The following is a 22,217-nucleotide window of genomic DNA, read 5'->3' as shown; positions in this document are numbered from 1 at the left end:
AAGACACAACCAGTGAGTGGAACACTATTGATCTGCCAAGTTTAATCTTGCAACAGAGACCAAAAATTGATGCTGATCATAGTCAGTCCCTCTAACGATTTATCAAGGCAGGCCATGTATGTACACAGACTACAAGGTTGGGCAAGCCTGATGACCCATGGGTCGAGACAAAGTACGAGATGGGTCCCGAGATGTGGAGAGTGGGCAGTGTGTAGTTGTGTGGTTAGAGCCGACCTGCACCCACAGCAAGGATGAGTGCTGTAGAAGAGGGGCGGGTGGGGGAATTATGATTATGCAAATATGGGCCGAGCCGTGCAGTTTGAATTGGGCAGAGCTGCCACCTAACGAGCAGCCATTCCCGGTACGAGTCCCACTGCAGCACAGTCTATTTTACATGGCAAAGTACGTGTTGCAAAACCCACTTCATAACACCAAAGAATACATGGTTGCAACACCCCACTGTAGGCATGTAAGCCAATCTAATAGGCATCACAAGTTATTATTGTAGTCTTCACCCCCAGGGGTGTGAGTGTCCAACGCAAACTTCAAATGCAGTGGATATGCACAGCTGTTGCTGTAGAAGACATGGCCAGCTGTGGACCTTCCCTTCACCCTTCCTGCACATCCCTGGATAATGCCCCCTACTATCTCTCACCTTTGTGCCCCATGAGCACCACTTACCTATCAACCCCTGTTCCATTTCTATTAATGTTTAAAGTTACATGTAGGTGACACCCTCTTCCCCAACTATATTGGCAAAATCTGGAACCCCCTACCCACAAGTAATACCTCAGCTATCCCACAGGACACATGTAAATGACACATGAAGGAACACTGCAAGCACACTTGGATCAGCACAGGCTCAACGCCTTGCGAACCCCCACCCCCAACTTACACTTTATACTCTTACATCAACTAGTGAAACTGACACCTCTTGTCTTGCCTCACATACAAATTCCAACATCCGACAAACCTTCCCTATTCCTCCCCATCCAATTATTCCAACAGGCTACTATACAGTTACAATGTCAACCCTTCTACCTACCTACCTACACCTTCACTATTCTCCTCTACTGTACCACACAGGTATGGAATAACTAAATCTACCCCGAATACCTGCGCGCAACCTATCCAGAATCATTAAACTGGAATCCAACTTCACCTTAAACTAACCTTGTCAACAGTCATACCTGACATGTAAACCTGACCTAAGCATGTCTAATACCGACATGTTAATGTAAACTAAGCATGAAGAATGTGGTACATAGCTATGTTACGTCTGTTACTCTCTATGAATGTGAACCCCTCAGCATTACTTGCAATTAGTAGCTGGGATCACCGAGGAGCTCTACTCCCCAGGTCACCACTGAAAATGGACAAGCATTCAGACGGATTGTCCAGGTCAACAAATGTAAACTAAAAGGATGGAATGGAACATATTATCATGGAACTTATAAACAAAGACATTGGCAACCTTAAAACACTGAACCCCACCCAGTTTGGGTTTGTGAAGGGCCGATCTTGTCTCATGAACCTGATTGATTTCTTTGAATCAGTCTACAGAGCCGTGGACGAAGGTAAGGCCATCTAGACAGCCTATCTTGACCTAGCCAAGGCCTTTGACACCATCCCCCACTCTGGAATCATAGATAAACTTACTAAGCTGGGCATTAATCCCTACATCACTCGATGGGTTGCCAACTGGCTTACTGACAGAACCCACACTGTAAAAGTAGCTGACTCCAAATACAGCTCCAGACAAGTGACAAGTGGAGTACCTCAGGGTTCAGTCCTGGGACCTCTCTTGCTTGGCTTGTACTTCTGTGAAGTACAAGCCAGTACTAAGGGACTCTGGCTAACAAAGTTTGCAGATGACTGCAAACTGGGAGCCATTATTGAATCCCCAAATGATGTGGATACAAAAGGGCCTTACAGAAACAGATGCTTGGTGCCAGAGCCATGGGCTCAAGCTCAACACCAAGAAATGTATATTTATCCCCTTTGGGAAAAAACATGTACCCGTGAATTACCACATAGGTGGCAGTACACTAAACACTGAAAGTGTGATAAGAGAGTTAGGGACACAGGTGGACAGTGGTCTCACCTTCAATAGCCACATCACCACAACAATCAGGAAATCCTTCTATGTGGCACACCTCATCACTAAGGGCTTTTCATCCAGAAAAAAGGAGGTCATTGTTCCACTGTACTCATCCCTCATTAGACTCATTATAAAATACAACGTCCCATTTGGTATGTACCTCTCAAGACATCTGCAACAACTGGGAAGGCCACAGAAATACCTCACTAAAAGAATCACAGGCCTAAAGCAGATGCCCTGTGCTGACCATCTTAAAAAACTCCAGCTATACTCTGTCACATATCATCTACTCCGAGGCGATCTCTGCTTAACATACAAGGCCATGTCAAAAACAGAGCTGTCAGACATGCTACACTTAAAGAAATCCCAATCCCTCAGAGCCACACGCTCCAGGGATCTAAACTTTGTCATCACAATAAATAAAACATGCTGGAGCGATAGTTTCCTGACCCAGAGACTCCCAAGACTCTGGAATAGACTGCCCATACATGTCAAGCAGAGAGCCTCTTTGGCCCTCTTCAAAAGGAACCTTGATGATTGTTTGGGAGAAAGGAAATTCACCCCAGGGATCATGTCAGTCACCCTGCTAGTCAGGGGTCCAGGGAAGTAAATAGTGTGGGAAGAAATAGCCAAGGAATTGTTATGGCTAGGCTTTTATAGGCCCTAGGGCCAATAGTCTAGTACCAACCTATGATCCTATGAACCTATGAACCTATAAATACATGAAGTAGCACAGGGATATGTGGGAGTAAGTGGGTGTAAGCCAGTTTGGACAGGGATAAGCAATTACCACACTGGTTAAGCAATGTAGAAGCTAACTCAGTGTAAGATGCTGCAACCGGAGGTCAGCAATGCTGAGCCTTGCGCAAATCAGCACATACCCACCTATAATTGCTGTACAGTGCCTTAGTCACTCTGTAGCCAACAGCTGTCATCATGGCCATTAACTAAATAATCTGCACTGCCAGGTTGCAACTCCCTGACCCTGCACACTATAGTCTATGTGAGTTCCACTAAGCTATGGCAGATACACATTCAGCTGCCGTGATCACAAACATATCATCCAGCACAGTCATTGAACAGTATAGGAAATGTATGTAAGTGTGTAAATTAATACCAGCAAACATGTGTACATTGCTCAGTCACAGTATTATGAACAGTCTATGTGCATCAAAGAACAGTGCTTGCCCAATCATACTGTGAGAACAGTAGTCTTGCATAATACCAAAGAGAATAATGAAAAAAGGTGCACGCAGTGGGGGTGTGCAGGAGTGCTTCATGCACACAATGTCACACCTGGGGCATTGGTTCCACAGACCCGGGAGATGAGGCTGGCCAGGTGTGTGAGCAAACCGCTGCTTCTCAAAACCCTGGCAGGATGCTACCAGTGGGAGAAACAGTCCAGACCAGTTAAGTCTACTCTTGATACAACAACAGGTCCATCCCTGGTGGGCGAACCAAAAGTTGTGGGTCACATTGATGTCTTCACCAGTATCAGATGAGGATCAAGGGAAGGCTCATACATACGTGGAATAAACGGATGGAGAGCCTGCAGACACTTAGGTCAAGACAGTATAATGGAGGAGTACCGAGACCTGCAGAAAGGGAAATGTGTGGAGGTGTGGTATGGCAGGGCTAGCAACTGGAGAATGGATGGATGCTGTGTATGTGGAGCTCAGGGGCCAGGGAAAGGGAACATGGGGATGACATTATGGTAGAAATATGCAATTGAAGCAAAACAGTAATAGTGTAGTGGGCAGAACATCTGCCTAACAAGCATGCATTCCCAGTTCAAGTCCCACTGCAGCACAGTCTGTTTTCCATGTGAAATATGCATATGAACATAATTTTGCTGTATAACCTACTAAATAATTAAATCTGAACAGGAGTACTGCATTAAATGCACATGCGAAGTGCCAGTATCATAATGAATAAGGCACTAGTATGCAGGTTTAAGAACAAATAAGCAGTAGTAAGTGTGTATAAGTGTGTTTGCATGGGGGTAAGCATTGCCTACATGGATTAAGCAAAGTAGAAGCTAACTGAATATAAGAAAATGCACCCGGAGGTTAGTATTGCTTAGCTCCGTGCAAACCTATGCACACCTGCGTGCAACTGCTCAAATGTCCCTTAATCACTCTTTATCCAATGGCCGGTGTTCTGCCCAGCAACAAAATATACAGCCTCTGCAAGTCCTGAACCCAGGACCCTGCACATCATACACAAAGTGGTTTACCAGTAAGCCATGGCAGATGTACCTAACCCTCTTATTTTCAGAAACATATCAGCCAGCACAATTAGACAACAGCACAGGAAATGTAGTAATACCATACCACACAACCTCTTAATGCACGAATTCTGGACAAAGTGTGCCAGAATGTGGGTACAAATAGGGATATCTGTCAAATACTGCTCCAATACACTTAAAACATTGATAGTTACACAGTTATATGTACTAGATCACATATTTTGAAGAAGATGAAAAGTCGGAAACACAAAGGTGTTGGCACGAGTGACTGACTTCAATCCTAAGATCATCAGATCATCCAAGTCAATTGCCAAGAGAATGAGGTACAGGCCAAACATATAAGCTGAACATGCATGGGCATATGGACAGATATATATCTGTAAATGTAGACAGATAGACAGCTATAGGTGTGTGTATATATATATATATATATATATATATATATATGTGTGTGTGTGTGTGTGTGTGTGTGTGTGTGTGTGTGTGTGTGTGTGTGTGTGTGTGTATGGGGGTTTCACATATATATATATATATATATATATATATATATATATATATAAAAAAAAAAATATATGTATATATATATATATATATATACATATATATATGTGTGTATATATATATATATATATATATATATATATATATATATATATTTATATATATTATACAGATAGATATGTGTATAGCATTACCAAATGGGAACAAAATCCTGAACCACTCAGTACAACATAACAGACCATAAGCACAGTCAATGGGGGTGGGGGCACAAATGAGGGACACCTGGTAATTAGTGCTATGTAACCCCCCCCAGCCCTAACGGATATGCTGTGCATTCCAATATCAAGCACATGCATTACTTGACTTCAGGACTCTCCACAACACAGCTACAATGCTCCAACAGTAATCCAATTCACCTGTACATGTCAGGGCAATATCTGTAACATATCATGGAGAAAAGTCATTCTACCGTAGGGAATGTACAATGTGGAAGGGGTACACATTACAACGGTACACATATGCACACACATCTATACATTGACAATCATGTTCAGGTGTATAAATATATATATATATATATATATATATATATATATATATATATATATATATATATAAATATATATCTATAGATAAGATATATGAGATATATCGGTACATACACATATACACAGACAAAAGGTATTAGTAGCCATACATATGTAAAAGTAGTGCAGAACTAAGCCTGCCATATATGTGGAGGACAGAGGCAAAAACACAAAGCCATACTCACAATATTGCTGTTACACACCCTGGGAATTGCTGGAGTTACAGGATTTGTTGCAACTTTCCCTTATGCAGGAATAAGACATCAAAAACACAAATGGATGTAGCTATGTACTGATAGCACACAAGAGACAGATTGCAAGGGATTTATCTAAGACAAGACCTGTGTGGTGTACAGGCAAAAGCAAACAGACAATCCACTGGCCATCATGTGGATAGGCCCACAGTTGAGAGCTATGCAGACAGACTGCATTCCATCCTAAACTACTATGTACACACAAACACTGCAAGACCAACAATGTACAATGCACATAACAACACTACTCACTCTGTCTGTAGGTCTTGAACCTCTTACAGATGTGCAGATGGCCTGTGTCTGCAAGTCCTGCTGTAAGAGGTTTTGCAACCTGCCATCTGTAAGACTGCTGCCCACACACAGGAAGGATGTCCTCCATATGGGAAGCTTTAAGGGGCAACGCCCACATAAGTCAGTAATTTATAGTACTGGGTTGCCATGACAGCAGTTATCTGAATCCCTACACAGTAGGCTGCATGCAGTTAGCAACTGTTGCATACTGACTGGTGCAGAGACAATCACCTGATCATGTGCATCACCTACAAAAGCCATGCTGCAATCCATTCAAACCAGCTCAATCGCTCTAGTGGAGAGAGTGAGAGAGAGAAAGAGAGACACACACACACACATACACACACACACACACACACACACACACACACACACACACACACACACACACACACACACACACACACTGAAAAAAATTAATAAATAAAAGCCAAAAACAGAAAGATGTCACACCCGTCATGTAAAACATACATGTATGCAATTGAATGTAGTATGTGGTATAAATGAATAGGATATATGATGTTGAATGTTTGATATGTGTCGTCTGTAGTTGTCCCTGTAATGCTGTTCTGCCGAACAACTGGACAATACTGTCTGTCCCTGTAGGCAGTGGGACATACCCGCCAATTATGCAGAACAGCAATGAATGACAAAGATGTAAGCCATAATATCTGTGTTTGTTATGTTAGTGTGGGCAATAGCTGGTGGTGGAAGTTCTGCCGTCATGATAGACATATGGGTGTCAGAGCACAACACTTGCAGGACAGTCATGTTAATGTGTAATGTAGCATGCCCAAATGACATAGGTGTATAATAGGCTAACAGCAATCTCTCACCATATATACCACCCTAATGTTAGTCTATGTTCACATGTGACACCTGTCTGTGTTACAGCAAGACAAAACAGAGCAGCTGTTTATGAAAGTCGGTTACAGAATGCAGACCAGATGTCTGTATGCACCCCACATATAGATAAATATCTGTGTGATACAGAATGAGACATGTATGTCTACAGATACACAGACACTCATATAGATATAGGCATATCAACAACCTACATATATATATATATATATATATATATATATATATATATATATATATATAGTGGCACTGACAATGGCACACAGGTGAAATAGTCTGTAACAGGCCAGCAAAGATAGTGTCCACATAGGGATCATGGCTACAAACACATAGCACAAAGTGTGGCACAAACATACAGCACAAAGCTTGGTACAATACAACATATGTCACAATGGTATGTTAGCACAGACCTGCTTCACCATGTACGTTAGTGTGCAGCTGCCATACAAGGGGACCACCTCACAATGGGGGGGCAACCTGCCCATCCACCCCTCACCCATGTGAAGGAGCTTCTCAGCAGCCTTGTGGCACTTGCCCACCTGCAGCAACAACACCTGGCAGGGCACATTGTGGAGGTGGGTGCCACTGACACACCAGCTGAGGATCGTGCAGGTAAGGCCCCAGGGCACATCAGTACACCACTCTTGTGTATGCATCTGCACCTCCACAGGTACAGCATGCAAATCTGAGATGTCATATACATAGTCTGTTGCTGTGTAGTAGTAATAAACAGTTGTGCATAAGCTGTATTATTGTGGAATTCTACTGTTGATGTAATGTAACGCTGCACTTACCCTTAATGAATGTCACAGCTGTGGCCACTGACATCAACTTTCTCACACTCCTATGTAAGTCCCTCCAGGATTCCACCAAGGCAGCAGCCTGTAGCCGGTAAGCATGGTTCTTGTTTGTGCATGATAATACACTGGGCATCTGATAGCTATGGGATATTCTATGCACACATTTAACACACCTACCCATACTGCATACTATGCATGTTCACATTTTGTTGCTGTGAAATGCACTGCATCACAGTAAAAACCATGCTGGGGTAACAAAAGGGTACAACAGACACATGCAAGATAACTAACATCCTGTCAATGTGCAATGTGTCCACAAGGATGAGAAGTATGGCAGGACACATGGCCTACAGTAGGGACATGTGTGAAACAACACCCCCATCAGAAGGGTACAACAGACTCATGCAAGATGACTAACATCCTGCCAATTTGCAATGTGTTCACAGGGATGAGAAGTATGGCAGGACACACGACCTAGAGTAGGGGCATGTGTGAAACAACACCTCTATGGCTGTAGCTGCACACAATCAAGTTAAGTAAATGTGGCAGATGTAACCCTAACCCCACAGTACTCGTGACAGCAGTGTGTGCACATGAGTAGACCTTGTAATCATGCAGAGGTCTGGGACATGTGTATGGCACCCCCCACAGCCATGGTAAGGTCTGCTGGTTGTCAGTGTAATAGTCTTGTACTGGTCATACATGCACTACTGATGTTGTGATCTGTAAAGCAGACATCAGGCATTCACAAATGATATCTGTTCACATATAATCTCAGGTATGGGTTGCTATAACACATAGGGGCTGTGAACATTAGAGCTGACATAACTGACACAGTACTACATATGCAGCAATGGTTTCTACACCTGTGAGGTATGGCGCACAGTACAAGGCAGGGTGTGGAACAGGTCCACAATAACACTTTGTACATGGGTGCAGTGTTAACAAGGGGAAGGACCATCACCTACCAACACAGCCCATGCATCACACACACATGTATACTGCTGCTAGCATGAAGTCACTATAGTTGCACTGCATGCTGTTAAGCACCATATGTAATGCATGCTGACAGAAGGGTAATGGAAGGACTGTGTGTACACAAGTTGTGGAAACCCACATGTAGGAGTGTGGGGGGTTTGTGTGTTGATTGTATCTGTATAGTGCAATCTAGTGGAGTGTGGTTGATGCATGTCAAATGTGTGTGTACATGAGTGTCTGTTTGTGTGGGTTTCCATGTATGCACAGGCAATAGTGGGATTGATCACATGGCAGTACTTCTCCTTGGGATTGTGCTGTACATGTACATGGAGTGGCACATGAGACACCAGGACAACCTGTCTGATATGTGAACACAGGACAGCTAATAGCATAACAAGGTCTGTAGCATGGAACATGCATTGGGAGGGAAAGTACATACCAGGTATACACATCATAATGCCAGCAGCAGACAGATAACCCACTACTCATATATGCAGCACTACAAATGCAATGGGGAATCACCAGAGCACATCAGTGAGTGTATCCAGGTATTACTTTTGCTCGCATGATGGGTTGCTTGTGCCCCAGATGTGGCATGGACTGAGCAAGACTGTAGTATGAGTCTCTGGTGTGTGACATATATAGTGAATGTAGCAGCTGCAACCATATAGAGGCCATGTATACCATGGCTGGACATACAAAGGGTAATACGGGATGATAGCAGTGAGGCTATGTACAACCTACTCCACCCATGTCAGGGAGGTGATGGAGTAACAGGTCAGGTGTTGTGATCACACATGTAGGCATGGAGAGGAATGCTATGTTAATGGTTAGTAGTAATGAGTGTATGTTAGCAAGTGCCATGCAGGATGAGGAACATATGTAACTGAATGTCTGTAAACTCAAGGAAAGGGAGGTAGTAAGGTGGACTGTCAGTGTGAGTGTGTATGAGTGTATGTGAGTGTGTGTACTGGTATGTAATCCAGTACAGGTCTTAAAGTGTGTATTTGTCTTCCCCACAGGTGGCAAGGTGGGTCAGGGTCCCTCCTGCATGCAAACTGAGGTAGGTGTCCATGCAGACACCTATGATGATGAAGGTACAGTTGAGACACAGGTGGGGTTGTCAGAGGCTGACACTGTGGCAACATGTGTCATCACCCTCCTAGTCACCCCAAGCCCGCATACAGTTACACTGCCTCTACAAACCCCATCACATGTGACCATAACAGAGAGACAGTTGGCAGTTGGTGGCAGTGACTAGGAAAGTGTGGTGCCCATGCCAACTGTGTTGGGTCACAGTCGGCATAGCCAGATGTCTGGCAGGCCACCACATTGGCAGACGTACTGTGGTGCTCTTGGGAGGGCTGCAGGTCATCATGCTCCTGGCAGAGCCGCCACAACTGGTACCATAATGGGGGCACAGACACATATGGAAATGCACACCAGACAGGACCTGAGGCTGCAGAGGTCTGCTTTCTCAGCTGTAAGTGGCAAACTCCATGAAGATGCTGTTGCCCACCAGGAACAGACTGAGGTCATGGATAGATGATGGGGTGAAATGGTGGGGCTCCTCGACCGTGGTATGTCTGTGCTTGAATGTGTGGTGGGAGTGGTGTGATGGACACGTGGACATAGGCCAGAAACACCAGCAGCTGACGGTCAACGTAGACATGCCAGGATTACCATCTGCTCCTGTAGTGACAGTACCAGAACCAGCACACCACTGGGGGTGCTGTCCACATCACACCACATCAGGCCTCATGCATGTGGCCCTGGCCAGTCCCAGGCGGGACATGATTCTATCAGATATCTGTCATCATCAGGGGAGAGTAGCACCTCAAGGTCTGTACCTGCATGTGCACATGGAACCCCTGGCATGCACAATCAGCATGTCTGTGAATGGACATAGTAAACTGCACACCCTGCCAGGTATGGTCTGCAGCTGTCCAACAACACCCATATAGGGCAGTCACATAGCAAAACTGTGTGCATGCATATCCAAATGCTATGCAACCACACCTAGGGTGACCCCATGCAGACACACACCACATCACCACACCCCAGTCAAAGAACCAAACCCCTCACCCACACACATGGGGACACATGTATGGACAACCCTCGGCCTCTGGCACACCAGCAACACACCCTGTGCATATGATGATACCTGTGCCGCATCCCTGTTATCCATAACATCGATGCAGGGACAGGCTAATATGGTTCTGATGCACATGGTGAGTGTAATAGAGTGCTGTAATGTACTGCTGTGTAAGATGTTAGGGGTAATGTGTAATGCATACATATCAGGTAGTGTAGCCATGCAGCTATGATGCATGTAACACACCCTGTGCATATGATGATACCTATGCCACATCCCTGTCATCCATAATATCGATGCAGGGACAGGCTAATATGGTTCTGATGCACACAATGACTGTAAATGAGTGCTGCAATGTACTTCAGTGCAAGATGTTGTTAGGGGTAATGTGTAATGTATACATGTCAGGTGATGTAGCCATGCAGATATGATGCATTTCAGCTGTTGGTAACACTGATTGATATTGCCATAATGTTATCCATTTGTGTTGTAGGCATACATGTGTCAGCAGAAGGATGGTCTGCAGTCATATTCCACAAGGGTATGTCAGTGTGGTGACACCATGGTCGTGACATATCTGGTGTACAGTTGCACACATGTCACAGGTATGTATAACAGTTATTGCCTGTGCAACATTGTCCAGTGGTCTGCTGGTACATGTATAATCTGCACCCTTATGTCAACCCATCCACATACACATACATCCTTACTTGGTGACACTGTGTCTAGACCCCTACCTAGGTATGTAGTGCTACTGAACCGTGTGGCTTTCATTGCACACACAACACCATCTGTAGGGTGAGGTGTGCATCAGGTCACATGTTACATGCAGAACATCCACAGACATGTACAATATGGTAATGAGGGATTCAATGTTTTTATATGGAGAATACATAGTGTGTCATACCATCATATACACATTGACTGACACATAACAGGCAGACACACATCTTAGAGACCTGGGTGCATTGTTACTAACTAACTAGTCCATGTGTCCAATGTACAGGTAGGCTGCACACAACACATGAGTAACTGGGCTGTATCCTGTTATCAGTTATCTGTATGGGTGATGGTGACAGTGGTCACCATTCAGTGGTACGTGGGACATATACCGGGTGTACCATGGTGTAATGACAGTGCACACAGCACCCACATCCACCACTGGATATTGTACACACTGGAACCCATCTTGATACTCTGACATACGCACTATCACACATTGCCCATGATGCCAAAACAACCCATTGCATATCACAACAGTGGTACCACAGGAATATGCATGTAATCACATGCTACAGGTATAGTAGGGTGTTGCATTGTTATGCCACACCTATGGGTGACAACAACAATATCTGTGCTACTTTGTGGAAATGTGTATTGTAATAGGAGTATGTGGCCTCGGAATAGTGTACTCTACAGATATACAGACATGCACATATACACACACATGGCAGACCTCAATGGGATTCCCATGCCTACTGACCCATTTATACAACACTGTTGTGCTGGTAATGCAAGGTACATGTAGCTGTTAGGGAGAGGAGTGTAACAGGCTACATGTCATGTCCAATACAGCAGCAGCCACATATGACTATGGCAATGGGAGTGGTGGTGGCTGTGAAGGCAGTCATGGACTTTTCAACTACAGTTGTATTAACACATAAACAATGCTGTCCTCAGTAATGCATACGTACGTGTCAATACTGTGGTGCATTGCTGCAGGTGGTCATAGCTGTGTACCTGGCTGTTGTCCATTGAGGGAGTGGATGTGTAGGGGGTGTGTGTACATTGGTATTGTGCCACCTGCCATGTGCCAGCAGCCAATCTATCGACAGACACCATGTTAGTGACCTGCAGGGTGAGAGTGACATGCATCAGCCAATCTTCTGGGTGCCTTCTACACATGGCCACTGAGATGATCCAGTTAACATGTATGCAACATGTACAACACGTGGTTAGTGTCTGTGAAGGAGACCTGTACCCAAGCATGTTCAATTGACTGTGGTAGTGTAGTGTAGGTACTGGTGGCATGTGGCCCATACAGGGTGATGTCTCCTATATGTGACAGGTAATACACAGCTGGCCAAACATGGTATCAATCAAGCAAAGGTTGTTTGTACGTATCCCAACTGGAGACCTACCATCTGCACATCTGCAGAGAGACTGACAGACACCAGTTTGGCGAGGAGCTATGCAGTAGAATGAATGTGTCAACAGATGGACGTTTGACAACAATGAGTATGCGATTACTACATGTTGTAAGCCCTCACCAACATGTGCTATACCAACAGTACTCCACAGTTGCATTCCACATGTCTGAGTTTCATCCAGTAGGGGATATATACGATGACACAGCCCACACACCAGGTACACGACAGTGAACCCTCAGAGTGCAGCTATGGCCGCAGGTGTGCTTGTTGTCAGTAGTAATGTTAGCACTGCACCCTTCCCTGGGACAGCACTGTCGACAGTTGTAATGCCATGTTACACTGCATGCCTGTGTGACAGCACATACCCTGGGTTGCTACCCCTGAATGTCATACATTCACATGGATAACAGTGCTGTGCAGGCCTCATATACTTGTGTGTCCCAGACATGACACTCCATACCCTTTGCTACAGTAATGAGAGCTCATAGACACATGTACTGTACATGGCAGTGCATACACATATTACAGATGTCATTTTCCAGGCTTTGACATGGCCACTGTGAAGACAGTATGCCACAGAATATAGCTGGAGGATGTCTAGATGGTCATCATAGGCCATCTGTGTGATGCCTGTTATTTTTATAGTGAGGTATTCCCACTGCCTTCCCAGCTGTCGCAGCTGTCTTACAAGGTACATACCAAACGGGGCATTGTACTTTATACAGGGTGTAATGAGGGATGAGAACAGTGGGACAATTACCCCTTTTCTCTGGATGTAAAGCCCTCAGTGATGAAGTGTGCCACATAGGAGGATTTCCTTACTGTTGTGGCTATGTGGTTAATGAAGGTGGGACCACTGTCCGGCTGTGCCCCAATGTCTGTCAGCACACTGTCGGTGTTCAGTGTACTGCTACCTATGGTGTACTTCATGGGTACATGATATGTCCAAAGGGGATAACTACACATTACTTGCCATTAAGCTTGAGCCCATGGCTCTGGCACCAAGCATCTGTTTCTGTAAAGCCATGTTGTAGAATATTCACATCATTTGGGGATCCAATACTGGCTCCCAGTTTGCAGTCATCTGTGAACTTTGTTAGCCAGAGTTCTGTAGTGTTGGCCTGTACTTTAGGGAAGTAGATACAAACAAGAGCTGTGCCAGGACTGACCCTGACGTACACCAATTAGTCAATTGTCTGGAGCATGGATTAGACATGGCTATGTTTACAGTCTGGGTTCCGTCGGTAAGTCAGTTGGCAACTCATCGAGTGACACAGGTGTTTATGGTCAGCTTTGCATGTTTAACTATGTCTCTATACCTGGCAATGTTGTCTAAGGCCTTGGAAAAGTCCAGATAGGCTGTGTACACCGCTTTACCCTCCTCCACAGCTCTGGAGACTGAATCAAAGTAGTCAAATAGGGTCAGCTGACAAGATTGGCCCTGCGTGATCCCAACCAGGGTGGGGTCCAGTGTTTTCTGGTTGTCAATGTGTTTGTCAATGAATTGCATAATAATGCATTCCATGCCCTTGCAGATCAGGTTCGTCAGACTGATGTAATGGTAGTTCCCAGGATCCAAGGTGGATTCCTCCTTGTGGAGTGTGATAACTGTAACTGTGCGCCACTCAGTGGGATAGACACCTGAGGTGAGGCTATGATTTCACATGGCACCTAGGTGAGATGCAGGGTTATATCTGGTCCCATGGCTGCAGTATTTCTAGCAGTGGAGTCAGCGGATTCCACCTGTGTGGCCATGATTACTGGAATTTGGCAACCTTTTGTTACTGAGATGTGCCCATTAGGGGGTTAGGGAGGCTGAATGTGGCACTAAATTGGTCTGCCCAGATATTGAAACACTCCTTTAAATCAGTAAATTTAATGCTAATCTGTTATAGCACAGAGCAATTCTGAGCATTGTGGTATAGATCCTGGACATAACTATAGAATGCCTTGTGGTTGTCTTTGGAATCTATGGCAATTATATTTATGTTACAAGCTGTGGCGGATTTTGAGGGATAGCAGCTTCCTACTGATGCTGGTAAGGGAGCAGTTTCCATTTTGGGTTTATCCTGTGAACTGCAACAGAGTCTTCCTTCTGTTGTATAGACTGCTCATGGCAATGGAGCACAAGATTGGCTTCCTTGTTTGGAGGACAGTGTTACAGGTCTATGTGGAATGGAGCAATGCATGCATGAGTGGCATGTTCAGCTCCCATCTCCATGGGTGTTGTGAGGTTTGTCATGTCTGACTTGTGTAGCATGGCATAGGCTTTGCAGAGGGTATTCATAGAGGATCCTTACTGGTGGGTGGGTGTGGGATGTGGATGTCAACTGTGATTACCTAATGGTCAGACATGACCTATGAAGGGTGGTCACTGGTGTGGGGCATCTGACACCCATGTTGGTAATGACTAGGTCTAGGATATTGGAGACCCTGGTTGGAGAATGGATTAGTTGATCCAGTGAGTTGGAATGTATGGGTTCCTGGAACCATTGGGAAAGGGTGGTGGTACAGAAGGTCTTTTCCCAGTTAATGGCAGAGTATTTGGAATCACACAGTATTATGGTGTTTGATTGTATTTTAATATTGTCCAGCATGTTTATAACGGTGTAGTGAGAACCTTGGACCATGGAGTGGAATCAGTAGGCAGCTACAATTTGGATTGCACTCTTAAATAGTGTTAGTTGCATCTGGTGATTTTCAGATGCATTGTGCTTGACACTAGGCTGGAGTTGTGAATGACCTTGGTGAATATAGACACTCCTCCATCTGTATTTATGTAGCCTTGGTTTGTTGCCCAACATGTGTGATAAGAGTTGTAGACAGGTATTACAGGTGTGCTCTCTGGAGCATTGCACCAGGTCCCAGGTACTGCACAGATATCAATGCTCCCCATTTGTATGCGTGGCTCAGGAGAGTGCCTGTTTAGGTTTAGATGTCTAACATTGAGTCACATTACTGGCAGTTTTGCATGCTTGTATCTGTTATAATGGTGGTTTTGCCTTTTGAACCTTGCCTAGATTAGGCACTTTTGGGGTGCCAGGAGCTGTAGCCAGTAACCTGAATCCCAGGGACAACAGATGCAGTCTGTCTCTGCCAGAGCATCGCAGTTTGTACATCATGTCACCCCAGGTGGACAGATAACGGATCCCCTTTGAATGACATCAGACGCTTAGCCAATTGTTGAAGTCAGTGCTATGTATATGTATATGTGTGGTATTTATATGTATATATGTACATATATATCCCCATATATGTATGTGGATATGTATATGGCCATATATGTATGTGGATATGTATATGTGTATATCTCTACGTAGATATGAAAATATATGTGCACACATATCAGTTTACCATATGTCCAGAACATGGAGTAGAGTCCTACCTCAGTACCAACAGTCCCAACACCGTAGTGCAAGGGGATATCACAGAAGTATTGGAGGTATATATGTAGACTGTTGCCAGTGTTATAGGGGGTGTCTTAACAGACATGTTGGGTGTGGGATGTCGCATCTGATGTAGACGTGCACCATTGCCTATGGACAGACATACTAAGGGCAGCATAGTACGGACCCACTGCTAGCACAGTAATGATGCTTTGGACTACAGCAGGGGTATGACCAATATATTTGGACAGTGTGGCACTCTGTGGTCAGTCCAGAAGTGTAGACATATCCCCTTCATGTGAGACATGTGGACCACACCTCCCAATGTGGATGTTACTAGATGTGCATGGGTATATCATGATAATACTTGGCTACATATGCCCACACAGTGTATGCACACACAAATGCCAGTCTGTACAGACACCTAATACCTGGTGCTGCTGAGTTCACATGGCCACATGCTACCCAGTAGAGAATGGCATACATCTGTACAGCATACCACAGCTTTGTCAGTAATACACAACTGATATGCTGGCCTGGCAGCAGTATGTCCTGCAAATAACTGGACATAACAAGCACACTAGGTATTTACAGTAGGCTGCTAGGCATATCACAAAGCACTGGGCAAACTACAGGCAGACTGCCACAACTCTGAAATACATATTGTATGGGGGAATACACATGTACTTGTGATTATACCTGGTTCGACATGCAGGTCAGAGCACAGTATAGCAGACACCTGTGAGTAAATGCATACCCACATCCAATGGCAATGCAGTCACAGCCACATATGATATACAAGGTTAACACTGGAGTGGCATGTAACATCAGATAGAAATGGACGGAGAACAATGGGGTCTACCACAGTCTGTACAGAGCCCATGTGTTGTAAGTGCAATACACACATGGTCATCAATCATCCTAACCCAGGGGTCTGTAACCTGCAGATCTGGAGCCACAGGTGTCTCTTCAGCCCTGCAGTAGTGGGTTCATGTACCTGTGAGGATTAGTGGACACACTACCACACCACACACACACACACACACACACACACACACACACACACAAAGACCCAGCCATCCCAATGCAGAAAAACAGGTATGGACATATCTTAGGTATTATTGTTATACATGTGGTTATATTATATGTAGTATAACTATATACAGGACTGTATATGCTCTACTATTTTCATTGTAGGAGTCAGATAGCTGTTGTGCCCCCCGGGGACATTACTTTGGTGGGTAAGGGGTCAGGATTGGCTATTTGAAAAGTGAAGGCCGCAGACCCCTGCCATATGTGCATTGACCATAGTACTGTAGACACTTACACAGAATGTCCTGGTAATGTCCTTGGACACAGCCCCTACTACACACAGCATGTCCAGCAGTCTGTTATCTGACTGGCTGGTTATCAGGTATGCTGTCAATAACTAATGGTGTACAGACCATATGCACAATATATATGTGGGCTTCATTTGCACAACACATGTGTGCACCTCTGCTGTCTCAAGGTCAGTGTATGTAACAGTGTGCTATGCCCCTGTCAGGAAGTGTATTGGGGGTATACACCACAAGCATCCCAGGATGTTACAACATGTGAGGACCACCAGTAGTAAGTTGCCTTACGGTATGTGAATGTACATTGCAATACATTTCACCTTGTGAACATTGCTGACCTACTGCTGACTCATCAGTGTGATTGTGATGATTAGAGTTATGCATTGTTATGTGACAGATACCACCCATAGTGTCAACCCAGGTCTTTTTGCCCTAGGGATTGCATGCAGAGTGTATTTAGAGGCCAGTGGGCTACACTTCTGCATGCCATACTGTGGATAGCTTGTTATGCTGTGGCCACATCAGTCTTTTCTGTTGGATTACCTGAAGGCCTTGGCATGGACACAAATAGATATGATGCTTTCGGACTACCGTCCTAAAGGATATGTTTGAGTGTTGTATTACTCTGTTTGTATTTATGTCAGAGCATAATCAGCTATATGACATGGCATATACAACTGTAATAAAACACAACTGAACCTTTCCTATGTATACCAACCTGTCTGTTGTGTTACATCCATTGACTTCTCTGTGAGTATATGTGTCAGACAACGCTTGTCTGTGGTATGGGTGATGCATACAATGTCCACCAGATAAGGTTGCAACTGTAGGGATACTGGCTGTTCAGTATAATGTGCACCCTCTTATGTATCTTCCTAGACATACATATGTGTGTCTGTGTAGTTACATCTATATATATATATATATATATATATATATATATATATATATATATACATATGTATAGATATATACATATATATATATATCTGCATATGAGTATCTGCACACATGTGTCTGGTATAGGTATCATAGAACCGTTCATTGCTTACACATTGTACATTCACTATGGTAGCCAGACTGTACTGCATGATATGTTATCAATACCCACCTGACATAATACAGGTGGGATGGCTTACTGTTAACATCTTGTGGCCGTGTATTGTCAGGTCCTGGTTATGGCATTTGGAAAAGTCGGTATTGTATTGTAGGGGGGATATCACTACGTGTGAGAAATCCATTGCTTGAGCCCCCTCACCCCCATTAACGGTGCCTGTGGTCATATATGTCTTTGTTATGTTCTCTATGATATCTATTGATATATATCTGTATAAACACACACATATATATATATATATATATATATATATTTACATATATTTTGCTGTATATATACATATATATATATATATATATATATATATATATATATAATATATATATATATATATATCTTTATAATATATATATATATCTATATCTTGACATATATATGTAGACAGATTTGTATAAATGTATGCATGGAGAGTGAGCTATATATATATATATATCTATATATATATATATATATATATATATAAATATATATATATATATATATATATATATATATATATATATGTATATATATATATATATATATATATATATATATATATATATATAGATACATACACACATACATATATAATATATTTATTTTTATTCCAGCCTTGCAGACACTGTTTTCTCTGTTGCTGGGCAGAACACATACCTTCTGGTTACAGTATCATGCACTCAGTTGGCTTCTATATTGCTTAATCCCATGCAAACCCACGTACAAATGCTGAAAATTGCCTTCATCACACTGTCTCCAATGGGCCGTGTTCTACCCTGCAACAAAATACACAGCTCCTGCAGGCCTCGAGCCCAGGACACTGCACACTACAGACAAGGTGATGTACCACTAAGCCATGCAAGATACAAAGACATCCGATGTTTTCAGAAACATATCATCCAGTCCAGTCATGCAGCAGTTCAGAGAATGTATACCAACATCTAGCTGTATGTCTGTATACATATATAAATATCTAAACAGATACAACATATATATATGTATATATATATATATATATATATATATATATATATATATATATATATATATATATTTCTGAAACTATATACATATATATCAATATATATGAACATATATACATGCAAATGCCTACATCAACACATATATGTATCTACACCTATATGTCTACATATACACAGCAAGTTACATATGTGTACGCAGACATATATAGATATATACGAACATATTTATATATAAGTTAGCAGATATATATATATAAATATATATATATATATATATATATATATATATATATATATATATATATATATATATATACAGGTATATATGGCCACACATCTGTAGATGGCAATGGCAGATTAACAAATGACACATATTTGCTCATGCAGCATTAATGGGGTTGAGAGGCCCCACACACTATATGTCTTGTACGAATAGGAATCCTCACCCAGCCAAACACGTCCACCCTGCAATACACTACTAAGTGTTGCAGATCCCATAACCAGGACCTGAGATAACATGGTCGCACGATGTTAACAGTACTACATCCCACCTGTATGATGTCAAGCTGGTATTGGTAACATAGCATGCAGTACAGTCTGGCCCCCATGGGAAATGTAATATGTGGGAGCCATCAACATCCCCAGGATACAGATACACAGACACAGATCTGTAGATACAGGTATACATATATATCTATATAGATATATATATATATATTTAGATATACATGTGACTACACATACACACGCAGTTATATGTACAGTAAGATACATAAGTGGAAGATGCACACAATATGGAACAGTCACTATGCCTGTAGTTAACCCCTGAACAACTGGACACTGTATGGGCTACCCATACAAATGGCAATCGTTGCCTGCATCATATACCCACAGAGAGGTCATAGGAAAAACACCACCCATAAGTTTGCAGACTTGAAAACCTTTAATTGTGTACTATTACAGTTCTATATGCTATGCCATATAGCTGTTCAGACATTGACAACTATATAAGCAGAGTAATGCAACTGTGAACCAGTTTCAGTAATACAGTAGTCTGGAAAGGTTCATAACTGTTGCTGTCCAGGCCAAGCCATTCACACTGTACAATAGGGAAGACAAACTGGGCCACAGGATACCAAACAATCAATAGTATGTAATGCAGGTGTATAGTTCAGCAGCCTCTATCTACACACTGTACAAACTCAGTAGGTGGCAAAGATGTCATTTGACCACATGGATTATAACTGCTACATAACACGGCATAACTGACACCATCATGAGCGCACCGACAGACAGAACTCTTTGTATGGCAGGGGGCAGTAGTCTTGCATTAACCAGATCCATGTCAGTAATGTCTATATAGGTGAAGTATATGGTACTGTACATCCAGATACCTTAAAGCAGCTCAGCCCTGATACCCCCACATTTTATAGCAGCCTATGTCATTTATGGTGCCCTCCCCAGACTCAGTAATGCAGAGCCATATACCACTGTTGCATGCATTGGCTTCTGCAGTGGATAAGGCCACACATGTATTGTGTAGGTGATGCCCACACATATATGGCCCCAGCCCCACTGTATGTGTGGGGGATACAACAGCAGTGGACTGATGGCAGCAATGGCAGTATGATATACTCACAGCCCACTACAGAACAACCACTGAAAGCATGACATATGTGCAAAGCTTGGTATGCAAGTGATGGACAGAGGCTGGAATACAGGCACATATGTGGACAACTGTTGCCATACACTAAGCAAGGTGCTGGTGTTACAGGATAGTCTGTAACATACCCTTAGTCAGGGAGTTGAAGTTAGAAACAGACATGGATGTAGCCATGTACCAATAACACTCAGCATACACACTGCCGGTGTAATATCTGACAAAGGACCTGTGTGGTGGACAGACAAGACATGATAGGCATAGTGCTGGCCAGCATGAGAATAGGCCCACAGTTGTGTGCTATGCAGAAAGACTACATTCCAAGGTAAACTAGTATGTACACTCACACCCTGCAACACCAGTACTATACAAAGCATAACACAGCTCCACCCACTGTCTGTCTGTAATTCATGATCCTCCTACGAATATGTGGCTGCCCTGAGTGTGCCAATTCACCTGTAAGGGGTATTGCTACCTGCTTTCAGTAGCACTGCTGCCCACACACAGGAAGGATGTCCATCACACAGAAAATGTAAAGTGACCATGCACACATGATGTAGGAATTTATAGTAGGTGGTTGTCGTGACAGTGTTAATTGGAAATAGTACACATGTGTAATCATGTATATCTGGCTATCTGGATAAGTATATGTACATATATTTCCACCATATGTCCTGGACATGAAGTGTAGCCCAACCCCAGCCTGTATGATCCCAATGTTGTAGTTGAAGGGGATGTCAGGTATACTAGTAAACTATTGCTATTGTCATTGGGATTGTCTTCACAGACATGGTGTGTGTGGGAGGTCACATCTGCTTATAACATGTGTGCCCTTGGCTACTGACAGACATCCTAAGGACATCATTGTACAGAACCACTGCTAGCA

This window comes from Protopterus annectens, chromosome 10.part0, assembly GCF_019279795.1.
Source record: "Protopterus annectens isolate FY-2018-M chromosome 10.part0, PAN1.0, whole genome shotgun sequence".
Lineage (NCBI taxonomy): Eukaryota > Metazoa > Chordata > Ceratodontiformes > Protopteridae > Protopterus > Protopterus annectens.
The sequence above is the reverse complement of the archived record's forward strand: the minus strand, read 5'-3'. Positions refer to the sequence as shown.